The sequence below is a fragment of the Neopsephotus bourkii genome, unplaced genomic scaffold (assembly GCF_033783945.1).
Source record: "Neopsephotus bourkii isolate Nb327-2 ecotype Australia unplaced genomic scaffold, CSIRO-AGI_Nbou_v1 NB_1780, whole genome shotgun sequence".
Classification (NCBI taxonomy): domain Eukaryota; kingdom Metazoa; phylum Chordata; class Aves; order Psittaciformes; family Psittacidae; genus Neopsephotus; species Neopsephotus bourkii.
Window position 1 is genome coordinate 12680509 of NW_026902254.1, and position 17522 is coordinate 12698030.

Here is a 17522-nt window from a genome sequence, read left to right on the forward strand (position 1 = left end):
CAGGCACAGGTTGTTCCTCTGTTTAACTGCTTTGCAACCTGGTGAATAATACTGGTGAATAATAGCCTGGTGAATAATACTTTAAAATACACCCACAAAACTATCAGGAGCTGAGATTGGGAAACAATTCCACATGACAGAACCATGCAGAAACACAGCGAAGCACACCCCAAGCACCTCAGCCACAATCTGTAAGAGCCTTTTGGCATGTTGTTCCCTTTTTCTGCACTGGAATTTCAAGAGATGCTGAGTTCCAGCTGGAATCTTGCTCCTGGAAAAAAGATGATGCTTTCTGGCTCACCTGTACATGTGCCAAGCCTTGCTTTAGGAAGGGTTTCTCCTATCTTAATGCTTCAAAAGCAAATTGCAGACTCCCACCTAGATTCTAGTAATAAGACTAAGAGAAGGGGGCATGGCTCAGCTATGACCTATGAAAAATTAGCACTTATGGGGAAAATAGCAAACCCAAGAACCACATGAAAAACCTTCGTGATCTCTGCCTTTTGAAGTAGACACTCAATATTGCTGATGCTCCTGAAAGACCTGAGAGCAGGTTTTTGGAAATGCCAGGCTCATGAAAGTCCCACATACAATATCCTGAGCTCTGAAGAGACCTTGCCTGGTTTGAGAGCTGTGAGAGATTTCCAGACATTCTAAGCATGCAGGAGTTCTGTTTTCTCTGTGTTTGGGTTTAGCTGCCACCTTTGAAATGCTCTAAGTTTCAGACTTCACATTTTGGAGTCTAAATGCCTTTGCTTACAAATATTTTAACTGCAATATGAAAACACAGTTCATTTAACAGACACAGATTTGGTACCACAGCTTCATCAAGATTTCTCCCTTCTCCTTTACATGCAAGAAAAACTTGCTCACTGTCAAAGGGCAAATACTGCCCACAAAGATGTTTAGTCAAAATGCAGTGCGCTGATTTTCTGACAGAGCTGGTAGCAGCCCTACAGGCCACCTATATGCCTATATAGCCTATAGGCCACCTAATTCTCTCCTCCACACACTGTTCCATAACTATTTTTTTTAACGGTTTGGGTGGGAAGGGACCTTTAAAGACCATTCAGTGCAAGCCCTCTGCACTGGGCAAGTACATCTTCCACTAAATCAGGTTGCTCAGAGCCTTGTCCAACATAACCTTAAATGTTTCCATGGATGGGGCATTCACAACTTGTGTGCAACCTGTTCCAGCATTCCACCACCTTCACAGTAAAAAATTCCTTCCTTGTACCTAGTCTGAATCTACCCTCCTTTAGTTTAAAACCATTAGCCCTTGTCCTTTCACAACAGGTCCTGCTAAAAAATGTGTCCCCATCTTTCTTATAAGCCCCTTGAGGTACTGCAAGGCTGCAGTAAGGTCTTCCCGGAGCCTTCTGCAGGCTGAACAAGGCCACTTCTCTCAGCCTTTACTCACAGGAGAGGTGCTCTATCCCTCTGAGCACATTCATGGCATCCTCTGAACTCGCTCAAGCAGGTCCATGTCCATCTTGTGTTGGGGGCCCCAGAACTGAACACAGTAGTGCAGGTGGGCTGTCACAAGAGCAGAACAGAGCAGCAGGATCACCTCCCTTGACCTGCTGGTCATACTCCTTTCAATGCAGCCCAGGACAGGGTTGGCGTTTTGGGCTGTTGAGAGCCCACTGACAGGTCATGTCCAGCTTTTCATCCACCAGTGTGAGAGGCAGACACCAGTAGTGCCCTCAAGTCCTTCTCTGCAGGGCTGCTCTCAATGCCCTCATCCCCAGCCGGATACCGGGCAGTTCTTCTTGAAGAAACACTGATAACTACTGCTTGTAGCAAGTCTGTGGGTGTGTGGCCTGGGAAGCCCCCAGTAATGCACAAGATGTCTCATTTCTGTCCTGTGAAATTCCACTTGTGCTGAAGCACCTTGAAGAAGTGCCAAAACCACCACTTCCTTCCTGTGAGGGGGTTGGAGGGTGCCAGGAAGGTGCTACCAGGGGCACCTGGCCTATGCCTGGGCTCAGCAAGTGCTGCCCCAGTACTGCTGTGGTGCAGGTAACACGAAGTCAGCCTCTCCACACTTGGCACTGCTTGTAATGGTATGCATTCATAAACAAGGCAGTATGGCACAATTACAGGAGAACACAAAACACCAGATAGTACATGAGTTTCAACTACTGAAAGCTAGTAAAAGTGTGGTAGTGCTTCAGACTCACACCAGTGTTTCATCTTATAAGTAACTGAACAGCTTGGAAGAATAAATCAGCTAATTACAGGCGTGGATTGTGAACATACATAAACCTTTAGACGATAGGGCCTGCGTCTGTAAATCTGCCAAGACAGAGTTGGAAATCTGAGTTCTTCAAAACCTGTGGTACTGCATCATACATAACCCTGCCCACACCAGCTGTATTCAAATCATCAATCAAAATTAGCATACAAACCATCCTTCTCCCTTCTGACAGCACACAAACAGTGATACTGATTGATGATACTTTGTTGGAGAAAAAAGCTGTATACTCTTAAAACTTTATAACACCAGTTCTGTTGATACAGGATTACAGAGAAGAGGTACTGCACAGTAGGTTGTTGGTTTTTTAGTTTTTATTAAATCATCTTTCCAGTTACAGGAGCTGGATATAAATCAATACTCTGGAAAAGAGCTAGAAAACCAGAAAAATAAGTAAGAGAATTGTTTTGCTGGACAAGTGGGTAACTCTGGTTCCGTTCAGCAGGTAAAAATTCAGTAGAGATCTCTGTATTTTGAAAGACTACAGGACCAGAGACAGGCATTTACAAAGCAATTTAGAGAATTGCAAGGGCAATGTAAGGTGCTAAGGAGAAAGGAATTTCATTTTTATTTGCTCGTTTTCCCTGCTCAATTGGCAAAGTCTACAGTAATTGACTAAACCTTAGATAGACATACCTATTTAACACCTGGCTAAGCATCATTTAGCTGCTCAACCTTGGGTGAACAGAATGACATTAAACACAATTTACGCTAATATTGTCCTGTTTGAGAACCAGTCATTGCTATTTGCCTCTTTCAGGCTGAAGTCCTAGGGAGGCATCCCAATTAAGCACAGCCTGAAAGAGCAGCACAGTCTCCATTACCTTCTCACTGTAAACTTGTTTCTTCAAAGGAGCGTAGAACTGTGGCTGGTTTGGTTTTTTTTCTTTAGTTAACAAAACCCCAAGGCCTTACCCTTGAAGTCTGAAATAATTTGTTTACTCTTATCAATCACAATTAAATTGCTGCTATTCAAAACAACTGTATTAAAATGATAGGCAGGAAAATGTAAACTGCTTCACAGATTTACGTATTATAAATTGTAACAAGAATCCTTGAACCAGAAAATGATATTGCCTGGCCTTGGCTTAAAATTGATTGAAATTCATCCAGAACAGCCTACAGAAGATGCCTTTTGATTTCCATGTACTGGTGTACAGACTCCTGTGACTGCAGGGTCACAAAGCACACACTGCTGGGCTGCAGGGAACCATCTCCTGAGTCTATAACCTTCAGGCTTCCCAAACAGCTGACCAATGATTTGTGAAAGCAGGAAGAAAAAAAACGGGAGAGCAGCCATCGCAACAGCAGAGTGGGGTCAGAAGGCACCTGGCAGGAGGCTGCCATTCACCAGCAGAGGAGGAGAAAGGAAAGTGAGAGGAGACACATAAGAAGAAAAACAGATAAATCTTGACACCAACAAGACTACGCTCCGATGGGGCTTTTTTCATGACACACAAATATTCTTGTATCACAACCAGCAGAGAAGATGAGGTGCAAGAAGCCCTGCAGTAATATGCATGACAGAAATGACAGACCTTCTGGATTAACACTTCATTTTTTTAATCAAGTCTGCTCTTTCACCTAGGAGAAAGAGGACTGATTTATAGCTGAAATGAAGCCTGGGACTTTGTTCAGTTCACTTTTGTTTTTATTAAGGTCACATCAAGGAGTCTGTGAATTTAGGGAGAAAACCCCCAAGGTAAGAAACCAGACCTAGATGAGACAAGAAGCATTCACACAAGCTGCAAAATTGGTTTGTAGAAAATTTACTGTTAGGACCTTTCAACTTCCGTTTCACCTATCAGATACCAGAATGGAATTGAATGAAACCACTGCTTCTCTTCCACCCACTCCAACGGAAACCCACAGCCCCTTCTCCAGGTGACTGTATCAACTACTTTGGAATCAAATCCTGCAGGAGGAGGAAGAAAAATAACTAGTCCCACGAGTCTCTTTCCCATTTCTCCCAGGTAGTTATGGTGCATTTAACCACATGTACTCCTCCTCCTCAGTGATTAGTTGGCAGAGATGTGGGAGAGAATGACTTCTCCCAACATTTCTGACAATTACTGACAATCCTAAAACCACACAAAAGCCTTGCAATTTTCCCTCACTCCAAGCACTCCACCCCACATTGCTCCTGGCTCTCTGGCTGCTCCCCAGCTACAACCCAGAATGGCAGACCTGGCCACCACTACATTGCCCTGGCCATTAATTTTTGATCTATGCAGTTAAAATGCCTTTCTGAGCACAGACTTTTGGGACACTTTTCTTTTTTCAGCCTTCACACAACTTGAAAATGGGTTTCCTTGCAGCAACACATCAGTTCTGCATTTATGAAACTCTCCTTAAATGGTCTGGCACTGACACAGCATAGCTTGTTTTTCTAATTCATGCATAAAGTTTGTAGGGCAAATTATCCCCTGCTGAAAGGCTGTTTGCTTCATTCCTTGGTAACGTCATTTGCTAACTCTCAAGGAGGAGCTATGGCTACTTTGTGCAATACTCAGAGGCTTTAATCTGGCAGCCTTGAAACACACAAAGTCTGACAGTTTTGCTTTGATGTTTTATCATTGCCACGGTGCTTTGTGCTTCCAAAATGTGTTAAAACCCTTATAGAGCTGATAGGTCTGATACCCAGTGCAGCCCTTCAGAGCCCGGCACTTCCAAGCCTGAAAGTATTTGCACGACTTTCACTCCAATTTCCTTCCTGCAGGCTGATCCTTGTGAAGCTGCAGAAGCCATTTCCCAGATGCACTTCCTGTGTGTGTTTCAACACTGCCCACCACCTCCTCTTGTGGGGAGGGGACAGGACTCCTGTCAGCCTTGCCACCACTGCCTCACATTAGCCAGAAAGACGGTTTTGAGATGCTACAAGTCATTTCCCTTTCTACAATCAAGGGCTATATTCCAGCCCTGCAAAGGGCCACAGATTGATGGCAGGTGATCCTGCCCCTCTGCTCTCATGAGATCTCACTTGGAGTACTGTGTGCAGTTCTGGTGTCCTCAACATAAAAAGGACATGGAACTGTTGGAAAAAGTCCAGAGCAGGGCCACGAGAACGATCAGGGGACTGAAGCACCTCCCATATGAAGATCGGCTGAGAAAGTTGGGGCTGTTCAGCCTGGAGAAGAGAAGGCTGTGTGGAGACCTCATAGCAGCCTTCCAGTATCCGAAGGGGGCCTATAGGGATGCTGGGGAGGGACTCTTCATTAGGGACTGTAGTGATAGGACAAAGGGTAATGGGTTAAAACTTAAACAGAGGAAGTTTAGGTTGGATATAAGGGGGTTGGAACTAGATGATCCTAAGGCCCTTTCCAACCCAAACTATTCTATGATTCTATGACTGATGTAGGTGGAATCAAGTCAAAGCACAATTCAGTATCTAAGCTCTCAGGATCCATGAGCTGGAGGCATAGCAATGTAATGACATTGTGACGTATTAACATAATGACAACAGTACTGATTGTACTGAGGTTTATGCTCCATGCTGGTCCTCATTCCCAGCCTCAGCTTGCAATCATATGGCTGAAAGTACTATTGGCAGGGCAAGGACAGCATATTATGGATTCATAGACTGGTTTGGGTTGGAAGGGACCTTAAAGATCATCCAGTTCCAATGCCCTGCCAGGGACACCTTCCACTGGACCAGGCTGCTCAAAGCCCCATTCAACCTGTCCTTGAACACTGTCAGGGATGGGGCAGCCACAACTTCTCTGTGCACTTGCCAGTGCCTCACCACCCTCACAGGGAAGAACTTCCTTGTATCTAATCTAAATCTCCCCTCTGTCAGTTTAAAGCCATCACATGTGCCATGGTCACCACGAAGACTGCCCTGGGGACTATGTGCTTCTGCAGCACTGGCAGCATGAGGGGTCGCAGCTAACAGTGTGCCACATCCAGCTGGTGCTTAGGGGTCAGATGGGACGTAACTGCTGCTCACCAACTGCTAGACAGATGTGACAAACTGGAAAGTCAAGCAGCAGCTTAGACCTCAGCTTGTTTTATAAAAGGACTTCGAGGAAGCCAACTTCTGTGACAGATCCTGTGAAAATCACTGACCGCTGACTTTATCGCTACAAATTTTTCACGGTGACTGTTTTTGTTTTAAATGTTTCACAATATTTATGACATGCACAGCCAGGGGGCTGCTTCCTACCCTGTGCAAGTTTTCAAAGAAAAGGCACACAAACAAGGAAGGTTCCCAAGGCCATTGTAGTTGCTGCTTCTCCTTTGCAGCATCACAAAGTGGTGGCAGTTTAACTCCTCAGGGTGGCCAGTCTAGCATTTTTGATGAATGCTGAATTTCCTGTAAGTGAGGGAGTATGTTATTATTCCTGTGAACATGTGAACTGCTCTTTGCAGCAAATCCTAGAAATTCAATTTTGACAAGGAAGTACTTCAGGTGTTTTTAACAATGCTTCAGTCTTCCAGATCTAACTGGAAGATGTGGGCCTTGGTTTATAAGGAATATTTGAAGATTTAATAAACAAACACATCAAGTTGAGATGCTCAAAGCACTACTACAGACTTAACTGAAGATGACAGACTAGACTAGAACAGTTAATCTCTGCAATGTGATTTGGTTTATTATCAATAGTTACTAGTTCTTCTTTGTTCTTTATTATTCAGAGAACACAGCAACTGTGCAAAGACACTACTCACAAATCTGCTTGCAGCACACTTTTGCTAGTGTTAGTCTGAGAGGATCATCGCTTCCCACATGCATGAAATCTACATTAGACTGCAAAGTCAAAACCTAGAAAGTTCAAACATTTCCCTAGGCCAACACTGCCTAAAGACTTGATTAAAACCCTGTGAAGCCTGGAAACAGTTCTCATTATACTCCACAAAGCAAACGCGAGGAACGGTCCACAACTCTTCTGCCCAGTGCCACTTTCAAGCCCCTGCAATTTAGAAGAGCAAACAAACCCCGAATCTCATCTCTGGGATGCAATTCTATCAGCAAGAGCCTTTGGAGCGGCTGCAGCCCTTGTGCTGCAAAGCACCTGACTACAATGCCTTATTGTCTACACTCCCATGAAACAGGAAGCATTGTAGAGAATCCCAAACGATCCCTTTGTACGTCTAAACAAATCAGACATACTGGGGACAACTTTTCTTCTAACTCAAAAGACAAGCAACCAACCCAGCCAGATCTGAAACAAATACCAAAAATAGGAAATAAACATTGACATTTCCAACTCTTGCTAAACTTAGCTCTGAAATTCCCTGCTGGGGGGGCTGGCTAAGAAAAAAACCCAGCCCAACAAATCAAACACCACCAAAAATTCCCCTCCCCCCCCAAAACCCACCCCAAACCACTACCAGTTTCATGGGTTTTTTTTTTTCTTTCATTTTTTAAGTGAAAGGTGGGAATTCAGTATTTTAATACAACTTTCTTGCATTTCAGATTGCAGAGAGCAACAGCATCTAAATTTTAAACTCAAACACCAGAAGCAAATATCAAAACCCCACTGCTATGCATAACTTCTAACTGTTCTAGTACTAGAGGGTTTGGGACCTGGGAAAAAACAACCCCAAAACCCAACAGGTAGTATCAACTTGACAATACTGTTAACAGCAAGGTGACAGAGAGATACTATCTGAAGTTTAGCTTCTATTTACCGATACAAGCAAACTGATACAACATTGTTTGATGCATGCCAGAAAGATAAACATGAAAATGGAAAATCAAAAATCATTTACCTCTCTCTGAATCCAGGGAAGCATGAAGAAATAGAAAGAGCAAGTTAGAAAGCGCTCATACAGTCAGAGCTCCAGCATAGGACGAGACAGGGCAGCTGAAAGTGCTGTACATTTAATATTTGCTGTTCGTTTGTAGCATAGTGTATCTAAGTATACCGACACTATTTCCTTTAGATACTTGTTTTCCTTGAATCCTGTTGCTCCGAAGTTTGTATTTTTGGAAACATGCAATGAAGCCAACAGGCATCAGCTGAACTTACGAGTGGCAGCACAGACATATCAATAGTGGGAGGTAATCAAGCTTAAAATATCACACACAAGTCCGGGAAGTAGTATGCAGGATGCATAAACAGACACAAGAAAGTGCATGGACTGTCCTTCTTCCAAAATAACATTATTTAAAGCAGGCACTTTGAAGCAGACACAGATGAAACAAACCAGAACAATTCCTCAGGCTGTGAAAACCTTACATTGTTTAAACTGAAAGGGTAGAAAATTGTAATGATTTTGTTTAACGCCTTTTCCAAAAGCTCACACCCCAAGGTCACCTGGGCTCCTCTGGAAGTTGTACCCTGAAGAAGTGACAGCTTGGGGAGCAACTTCACACAAGCACTGAGCCAAAGCCAGGATGTATAAAATCACTACGTACCTTCATTTCTGAAGCACTTGCAACCACAACTTAACCATTATCCCTTCCCCCCACCGCCGAGTTGCTCTGCCCTGCTCCCTGCCTGAGCCCTTGCTGCCTGCTTTCTAGGTCACACCAGGCACCATGGGACACCAGCAATGTGAATTTGCAGGTACATGTGCACTTCTGGAGCCATCATATGAAAGCACACAATTTCCCACCACATTACCACAAAGGGTTACCCGTGCTGGGAATGAGGTGAGTTGCTGCCTGCTTCTGCCCAGCCCTCCTTAAAAACAGGACACCACTTTACTCAGTGTACAGTGCCTCTACACAGTTAATAATAATTCTCCAGAAGAGAACTGCTTAGTCTTAGTCCTGCTTTCCTGCCCCTGCATGCACCTCAAAATTCCCCTCTTTTAAGAAGGTCTCACCTCCAGTGAGCATGCAAGCAAGGTTCATGCACTGTGCACAAAAATGTGGGACCATGCAGCATCCTTGTTTGTGACTGACTCTTGAGAAAAAAATAGCGGAGTGGAAAAATCATCTCATCTGAAGTAATAAGGGCAGGATTAATGACCGAGCGCACTGAAGGGAAGGGATCCAGTTCCCATTAGACATCTCACTTTACCAAGCTTGCAAAGCTTACAGGGATTGATCTGTTGCTTGGTAAGAAATGGCTTAGTAAGTAGATCTGGAATAAACATAGGCTTTCTAAGCCAGGTTTTAACTAAACCTGCATATGGTTAGCTGATTCTTCTGTCCAACACTGAAATGTAAGCCATACATGGATGCATATGTAAACAGCTAGAGACCTAATTTCTTTCTTATTTTGAGATTAAACTTCTGCTGGTGCAACTTGTACCTGTCACCCCTTTTGTGGCTCCCTGTGAAAACCAGTAATTCACTGAACAACCTCTCTAGGGATATGGTAGAGTCCCCATCAAAGGAGGTCTTCAGGAAGTGACTGGAAAGTGTCTGCTAGACAGATTCACCTAGGTTCCCTTTCCCATGAAAGGTTGGATCAGATGGTCTTCTCATTCTTCCAGCCTGGGCTGTCCAACAAAAGCAGTCCAGTTGGAAAGAAGATCCATATTTAACAAATGTAATGGACATTCCCAGAAATTCTAGAATGGAAGCGTTAGCTGCATTGTAAAGAAGAAACATGGGCTGCTTTGTTCCACTTCCTTCCATGCAGTGGACTGGAAGTTTCCCTATTTCAATATCCAGTGGTGACCTGTATGGATCTCCTCAACGGAAACTCCACTCATTCCTTCACTTCGGCTACATGGGCTTTCCAGAATCAACAAATACTTCACCATGCTTATTGCTAGCATTTTATACATTAGGAGGTTAAAATCAGATCTCAGTATCAGAAACACTGGAAGTTTTTCAAGCCTAAATGGCCCTTGGCCCTGTATTTCAGTGCCAATTTGTCAATCAGAATTGAAAAGTACTATCACTTTTACCTTCCGGAATGTACAATGTTTCTAAGTAGTATGAGAAGCAAAATAAACATAATTTTCTTTATGCATTTATCACTGCCTTTATGCGAAGTGGACAAACAGAAAAAGCTATATATTGAAAATATATTCCAGCAATTTAGGTACTATGTACTGGGAGGTGTGCGGGTGAGGGGAAGGACATGTATTGGATCTAGCAGATTTTGATCACAGCATAGTTAAATGAAAAACATGACCTGCTGGTGCAAACTCTTAAAGGGAGATCAGTTTATTCCCCTTTTGTTACGCAAGATACAATTGTACAGAGCGATCACCACTGCTGCTGCCAGCACAGAGACAAAGAAAGGAGCACAGGTGGAAATTCAGGAAGGTCAGACAGTTGGGTTGTTGGACTTTGCCTGACAGCGAGGAACCAGCGGGGCTCCCACACCATGGGATACACGTGAATCAAGGGGGGCTGCATCCTGTTTCTAGCCAGTTAATTACAGCTTTCCAATTAGCCCAGTATCTCCTCACAGACTGCTTGTAATTTATGAATAATTTTCACACACAAGACTATTTGCCTGTCCTCATTTCACATTCTGGTAGCTCAGATATGGTTGGCTGATTTACCTTTAAACTTATCTAAATAAATTAAAATCACCCCAAGGCTAAAAAGCACACAAAGAAAGTTGCAGTTCAAACAGCAGATTTTGCTGGCGGCTCCAAGTGCCAGAAATGCTGCAAGAGCAGCTGTGCAAGTGCTTTGGTATGGTGCTCTACATATCCTTTTCCAAGCTGACCGAGTTAAAAGAGGTCAGGCCAGAGCCTGCCAATAACACGGGAAGATAATACCTAGAAAATTGTGTCAGGGCTGCTACACAGGATTTGAGATTGATTTCTGAGGGGAAAAGGCCAAGACCTGCAAGGAAAACAGCCCATGACCTTCCAGCCTGCATGGGTGTGCGAAGAGAGCCCCTTTCCCAGAGTGAGCCCCGAGGGGACGCTGCCTGCCCCAGAAGGGGGTGAACAGTCTCCTCCTCCTTTGGTTTTCAATCCACCTTTGGAGGCAGCATATTACAGCACTGCCACACTCCTCTCCCAGGGGGCTGTCCCAGCCCCGGGACACAGCAGATGCCAGACAGTTGCAGGGAGTAGTGTAACTGATGGGGCACCATCCTGTGTGAGAGGTCTGCACAGTATGCAGCCGTGCTTGAGTATAAGACAATTTCCCCTTCCAGCCCCACCTTTTGCACATCAGTGACTGATGGAAGTTTTTTTGGAATTATGGAATTATGTCTGGAATTATGGAATTACTATTTTTGTGGTATACAATGCCCACCCCACAAGCTGAAGGGTAATTGAGATTTCACTGGGAGTTGAATAAGCTTAGAGACACAATGCTAACACCCCTATCCTCCCAAAACCACCTTCCACATGGCACTCATGAAGCCGTATCTAGATTTTTACATCTAAGTTTAGGCCTACCAGTACACGGGAGAGAGTGACAAACTAGTGTGAGCCCAGCTGATGGCAACCAAGGCTGCAGGAGCCATGCTTATTCAGCCTGGAAATGAGATATGCCTGTTTAGCCTGGCTATGAGGATCTAATTGGTGTCTCTCACTCACTCATGGGAGCTTTAGAAAAACAGCAAACCCAAGTTCCTTTGCCAAGAATGGGTAAGCCCAGAGAAATACTCCAAGAGGCTGTGCAATCTCTGCTCCTGAAGGTTTTAAAACACATCAACCAAAACCAGCTCTGATGTAATCCTGAACCCTGCCCCACTTTGGGCAGGAGGCTGGCCTAAGGTGACCTGCTGCAGTCCTTCCCAGGTCAACTTTTTACCTGTGACTGTAGCCTCAATGCAGAGGATGGAGATGCGCTGTGCAGTTGGAGGTGCTTACACAGAGGACCAGCTATGGGCCCGTCTCAGCGCTGGGCAGAGGGAGGCTGGCAGGGACGAAATGACATGCCTGAGAGTCCCAGCTTCTTAAGTCTCCCAGCAGCCATCCATCCCTGTGACCAGGACAGATGTCCTGGGCTCCAAACACTCCAGGGTGGCTACTGTTGTGTCTTCTACTTCATAAGGGCCATTGTAGGACTACAGTGTGACAGAGAGCAAACCACATGCTCCCATGCTCAGCTACTGTTTTAGTGGGGCACTGCTCTGCACATGAGCCTGGAAGAGCGTTAGGAGTTTACTTCCCTGTACCTGGCAGAGTTAACTTAAGTCTACAGGTCACCCATTTTTGTTACCGAGCATGCAGCTAACAGGTTGAAGAGGTTAACACTTCATGCCACTTCATGCCTCTTCATTCCTGTAGCTTCCCCTGGAGTCTTGACTGCAACCTCCCCAGTTGTCTTTTTTGAGCAGACCAGAGAAAATCAGGCTGCCAAGTGTCACCTACACCCTGAGCAAGTACAGAGGACTGCCCTCCCACCTCCATGGTCTTCGAACATGTTTACATGGGACCATACCCATCAGCAGCATGTTGACATGGGACCATACAGCAGCAGCCCAGATCATCTCTCTTCCTAAGAGATAATAACTAACTGAAATGTCTTTGCTTTCAATTACTGCAGAGTTTTAGTGGAGTAAAATATGTTTTACTTGATTGAGAATAATGATGCATGTCACAAGCCTTTCATCTTTATTTACAGTTAGAAGTACTTGCCCAAGCATATCCTCTGAGGCATATAAGAGGCCCTACCCTGGTTTTCTAATTTGCAATTATGAAGTCTAGTGGCACTTAATGCAGAAAATGTTTATGTAAAATGTATTTACACCTCAACAACACAAAATTAATAAATAAAGGAAGCAACCTTAATTTCTGTGCATTTGGAAGCCTCTCTGTTGCTCAGTGAATTATTATGTCCTTCACTTATGTATGCCATTAGAGAAATATAGTTGCTTTCCCTGAAAGGAAAACAGCTGTGGTTTATAGAGTTTTTCTAAAGGGTTTGTAGCTTTTTAACTTTTTCCTTTTTTAAAAAAGTCGCTAAGCCTTCTGTCTTCCAGACTATTCCAGCAGAGTAGCCTTGGGTTTCTGGGCCCCTGCTACCACCAGGATGAAGACTTAGTACAACTAAGGCTTTCTGCAGAAGTCCCCTGTTCACTGTGGACCAGACTGTGCCATCAATTTTTAAGCAGTTCTCCACTGGTAGCAAAAAGATTTCTGCTTAAAACTTGATGGCTTGATCTAGCCTTCTGTTGCTTATCATATATTATGTAGACTACTATAACCTACTCAGAATCTATTTTTTAACTAAAAGTAAAACATGAGGCAGCCTGACATGTTATATGAATCCACATTTCTGAAAGACTGAACTGGGTTCTTGAGACCAGAAGCTCTGAATCAGTTAAGTCCCCTTGATAGTCTGGGTGCTAGACATCACAGTGGTATCTGACAGGCAAGCTGGTTCCTTGTTATTCCTCAAGTCCTCTCCACAAATAAGCAACTTCAGGTCACTATTTCTTCAGCATTTCTCCCATCTGCACACACTGAATGACAATGACTGAAGACCTGAGATGAAAGAGTAGGTACAGTTACAGCTCCTTGAAGGACATGGACATCCCAGGCACCTCTGTTCCTGAAGTAAGCTAGGGGCATCCTTTATAACCCACTGCAGGCCTCCTCTCCTTAGGAAATGTCATATTTGGCTTGTTAGGGAAAACAAGCACATTTCTGGAAGCATGGAAAGAACTTCGAACAGCAGGCCACCTTCCCCCAGATCACTAGCCCACCATTTTAGATGGATCAGTTGGTTATGACTGATACTTTTTATTTTAAGAATTATTAAATTCAGCCATAAAGGTATTTCCAATTTGGAAACTTCTTAAAACATACAGAGAAGGCATTAAATATCACATCAAAATACAACAGCAACAACAAAAAAAAAAAGAAGGATGATCTTGTTTTCTTTGGCAGATACCAAACCAGGTACATGCCGGTTATTTTCTAACAGCAGGAAATTAAACTGAATGCATCTTACTGATTTTATATTCCCTCACTTAGAACTGTTAAATGTCAGGTTTTGACCTGGATTAACTTCACCCAGAGAATAAGCTTATCTCAGCCTACCTCAAACCACTCTGGAGCAAAGTCTGCACTCTAACACATATTAAAGCTATACGGAGCAGTTGAATCAATACTAGCACTCTAATATTGATCAGAACAGAATTTTGTCCCCAGTAACAGAATTTTACTACAAAACACAGCAAACTCCAAACAGTAAACCAGAAAACCTTGCCCAACAGACTATAGCAACTCCTGAATTACCTAAAATACCAATTCACACAGTTTGATCCTCATCTGTATTCTAACTGATCAGTGTTTAAAATATCTTTATAGATAGGGTTATTTACTCATATACATCCACTGTTGCAGAAGGGAAGACTAACCAGCAATTAAAAAAATTATTATTATTAATAATAATAATTAGAATAATAATAATAAAAATTATCTGGTACTACATAAGGAACCCCCACTACCTCTCCCCTCCTCTAACTGCTTATGAAAATAAATAACCCAATTTTTACTAAGAAATGCTCCAGGGCTAAACAATATCCTTTTCCTCACTCACAAGTTGTTATAATTACATTAATTGCAAGGCAACAGCTACAAAGACCTAATTAAGGCCATAGTTTTAAGAGATTAAACACTTCATATATTTCCCTGATAGAGATCAAAACTCAGCAATGTTTGCCATACTTTCAGAAAGAAAAATTTCTGCACAGAGCAGGGAAAGCAATGAGGTTCCATCACATGAGAGAAACTTACGAGTGAAGATGCTGAGTTTAAAGACAAAGATGAATGTCACTCTTCCCTCCTCCCTGAACCCAGAGTAATGAGGATTCGAAGCTATATACCAATTAGCAAATCAATGACATTTCTCCTGCTGCAAAAACTTTATGAATAGAGATAGGATTAAGCAAGCACAGAGATCTCAAGGCAATATATGACATTTAAATCATGAAGTTTCCTCTTCTGTCAAAAGAGCCATTAACTATTTCACTTCAACTAAGTATATTTTTACATGCATGTATATTCCCCCCCCCAGTGCAATACTTCTGTCTTTAAACCTATTTACTTCTTTTGGAGCTCTGCAATGATTTCAAATTGCACAATCTCCATTGTCAATTATGGGCTGAAAGAAGAAAGCCCAGGCTGGCTAGCTAGAAGTTAGCTGGGAATTACACATAAATAACTATACAGGTGCTGTACATTTGGGGGAAAACACAGGGGTTCTTCTCTTCACTAAATGAAGCTTCTACTATTCTTACCTACAGCATCTTTTTATCCATTAATACAGCATTACCAGTAAAAACAAATTATGATCATCCTCTGTAGAATCATGCTGTTCAATATGCAGCCAGTAACCACAGCCAGTTTAAGAACATGTAATTCTGTGCTGAACATAGTTCCCCAGACCTATTAATCGTCAGGATCCAATAGTTATCTTACTGCTCAAATGAGCAACATCAGAAGGGATAAAGGAGAGGTAAAACAGCATCAAATACTCACCGCTCAGCACACAGTCCAGCATTTCTATTACAGTGCTCTCCTGAAGGTTGTTAAGTGTCAGCTTTGGAGAAAAGAAATCCGACTTGCCTTTGTCACACTAGGAGCTGTAATTTGCCTTGCAGGCATCCACACAGAAGCGTTACACTAATGAACCATAGCTTTGAAAATACAGCTCGATACAAAGGCTGTTCCTAACATGAGACTGCTGTCTGGGGTGGGCGGCTGACCATTTTCTCTTGTCACTTTTTCAAGTTTCTTACCTTTTTGTTGCAGCAAACACGAATTTAATGCCAAGCACGTCATACACAAGCACCCAACTCAATGCTCTGCCTAGCCCCCATCTCCGTTAGCATGTAACCAGGCACCAGATGATGCAAAGTACACTCGATGCAGCCGTGCAGTTGCACTTCAACAACGGGGGCGGAAAAGCCCCCGAGAACAGCCGCTCATTCATTTTACATTGAGCCGAAGCTCATCATGTCAGCTCTTGCTCTCCTCACGGACTGTGCACGCTTGTGTTTGCCGGCTCCAGCTGTGAGACAGTGAGTGCTGCTTTCTCTCTGGAAGGCACCGCTCCATCAGGGGTGTGTCGTCAACCTTCCCATGGCTTTTACGATTTGCCTGCTCCCCGCACTCTGACCTGCGGAAGAGGCCCCTCTCCTCCCCCACCTTTAACAAATCTCTGCTGCTACGCGTTGCGTTTCTAGCCTGTAAACTTCCAAGATTAATCTGCCGTGACAGAAGCAACCTTTTGGGGAAAGCTGAAGCGCGCAGGGAGTCTTCCCCTCCCAGTTTTCCAAACCCAGTACAAAGCTTTCACAGCATGACTCTGAACGCAACAGTGAAAGCAAGTCGCTTTAAAAGGCAGCAAAGATTTACAGACAAATAAAAACATTCAGACAGAAGTGCAACTGCCTTTACTTCAGTGAAATTACACCTGCTTATGCTACAAGTGAGATTTATCCTTGAGCTGTAAAAAGAAACATACCAAATAATTTGACTTGCCAGGACTGGCACATGCAGTAACAGTAAGTCTGATTTAGAGATGTTGCTGGTAAACACAATGCTCCTTGAACTCTGCTTTCAAACGTACTCAATGAACAATAAAGAGCTGCTTCCCCAGGGGCTCTGCTCAGATAGTGGCAGGGTTTAAATCCTTACCCTAGGCATTCAGCTTTCACAGCTACCTGTGACACTACACATCATTCTTCCCGGATGCAGGGTGGACTGGGGGGAAGTAAACTCCAACCAAGGAACAACTGCAATGGTGTGAGGACATGGTTCACCACCCTACACATCACTTTTCTCCATCCAAGGGATCAGACCTTTCCCTCCTCAGGGAAAATGAGCCAACATGGCAAATGCCTACCAACCTGCCTCTTTAAACTAGCCTAGCTCAACACAAGTGAAAGCAGGGCAGGGAACGCAACCACAGATATCTACACCAGCATGTTTCAGAGGGTGAAAAGCAGCTAAGGACAGTTTTCTGGCAGTCACTTCTTCCACCCACAGAGATGCATTGGGAGCAGGATGTTTGTTCACCACCTAAATATACCTTGAGAATCTAGTGAGGTTCCTTCCTTCCTTCCTATGTATCATCAATAGGGCTTGGCAGAACGAGTTATGCCCAACCAACAACCTGTGCCATCCTGAAAGCTTTCCGCTGATTTCCACAGGAGTAACAGGTTGGAATTTCATAAACAAATCTGTTGATGCTGCCTAAGAAGAAACAGATCCAACTCTTCCTCTCTTGGATGTGCTGGACACCCAGTGCTAACAAGAATTCAAATCCATGTGACAGTTTTTGCACTGAAGCAAACAAGTAAATTCTCAAAAGCCTTGACATAAATGTGGAACTCACTTGTGGGGAAAGAAAGAGACATTTTTATGGACAAGCAAAATGGCACCTGAAACTGGTTAAATGCAATAGAACATACATGCACTACATTTTTAATCC

At 43.6% G+C, this 17522-nt stretch overlaps 1 protein-coding gene across 13 annotated transcripts in view; it reads right to left on the reverse strand.

Annotated features, from left to right (window-relative positions):
* APBB2 (amyloid beta precursor protein binding family B member 2) overlaps nucleotides 1–17522 on the reverse strand; it is a 135016-nt gene that overhangs the window by 10021 nt on the left and 107473 nt on the right. Inside the window, exon 1 of one of the 13 annotated variants that reach the window (XM_061379822.1) lies at nucleotides 15826–16190. The exons of 10 other annotated variants lie outside the window; for them this stretch is intronic. The gene's annotated coding sequence lies outside the window, so the exon portion shown is untranslated. Of the gene's footprint in view, nucleotides 1–7969; nucleotides 8214–15565; nucleotides 15721–15825; nucleotides 16191–17522 lie in introns of those variants that run through there. 2 more of the 13 variants (XM_061379824.1, XM_061379823.1) reach the window with 2 other exon arrangements.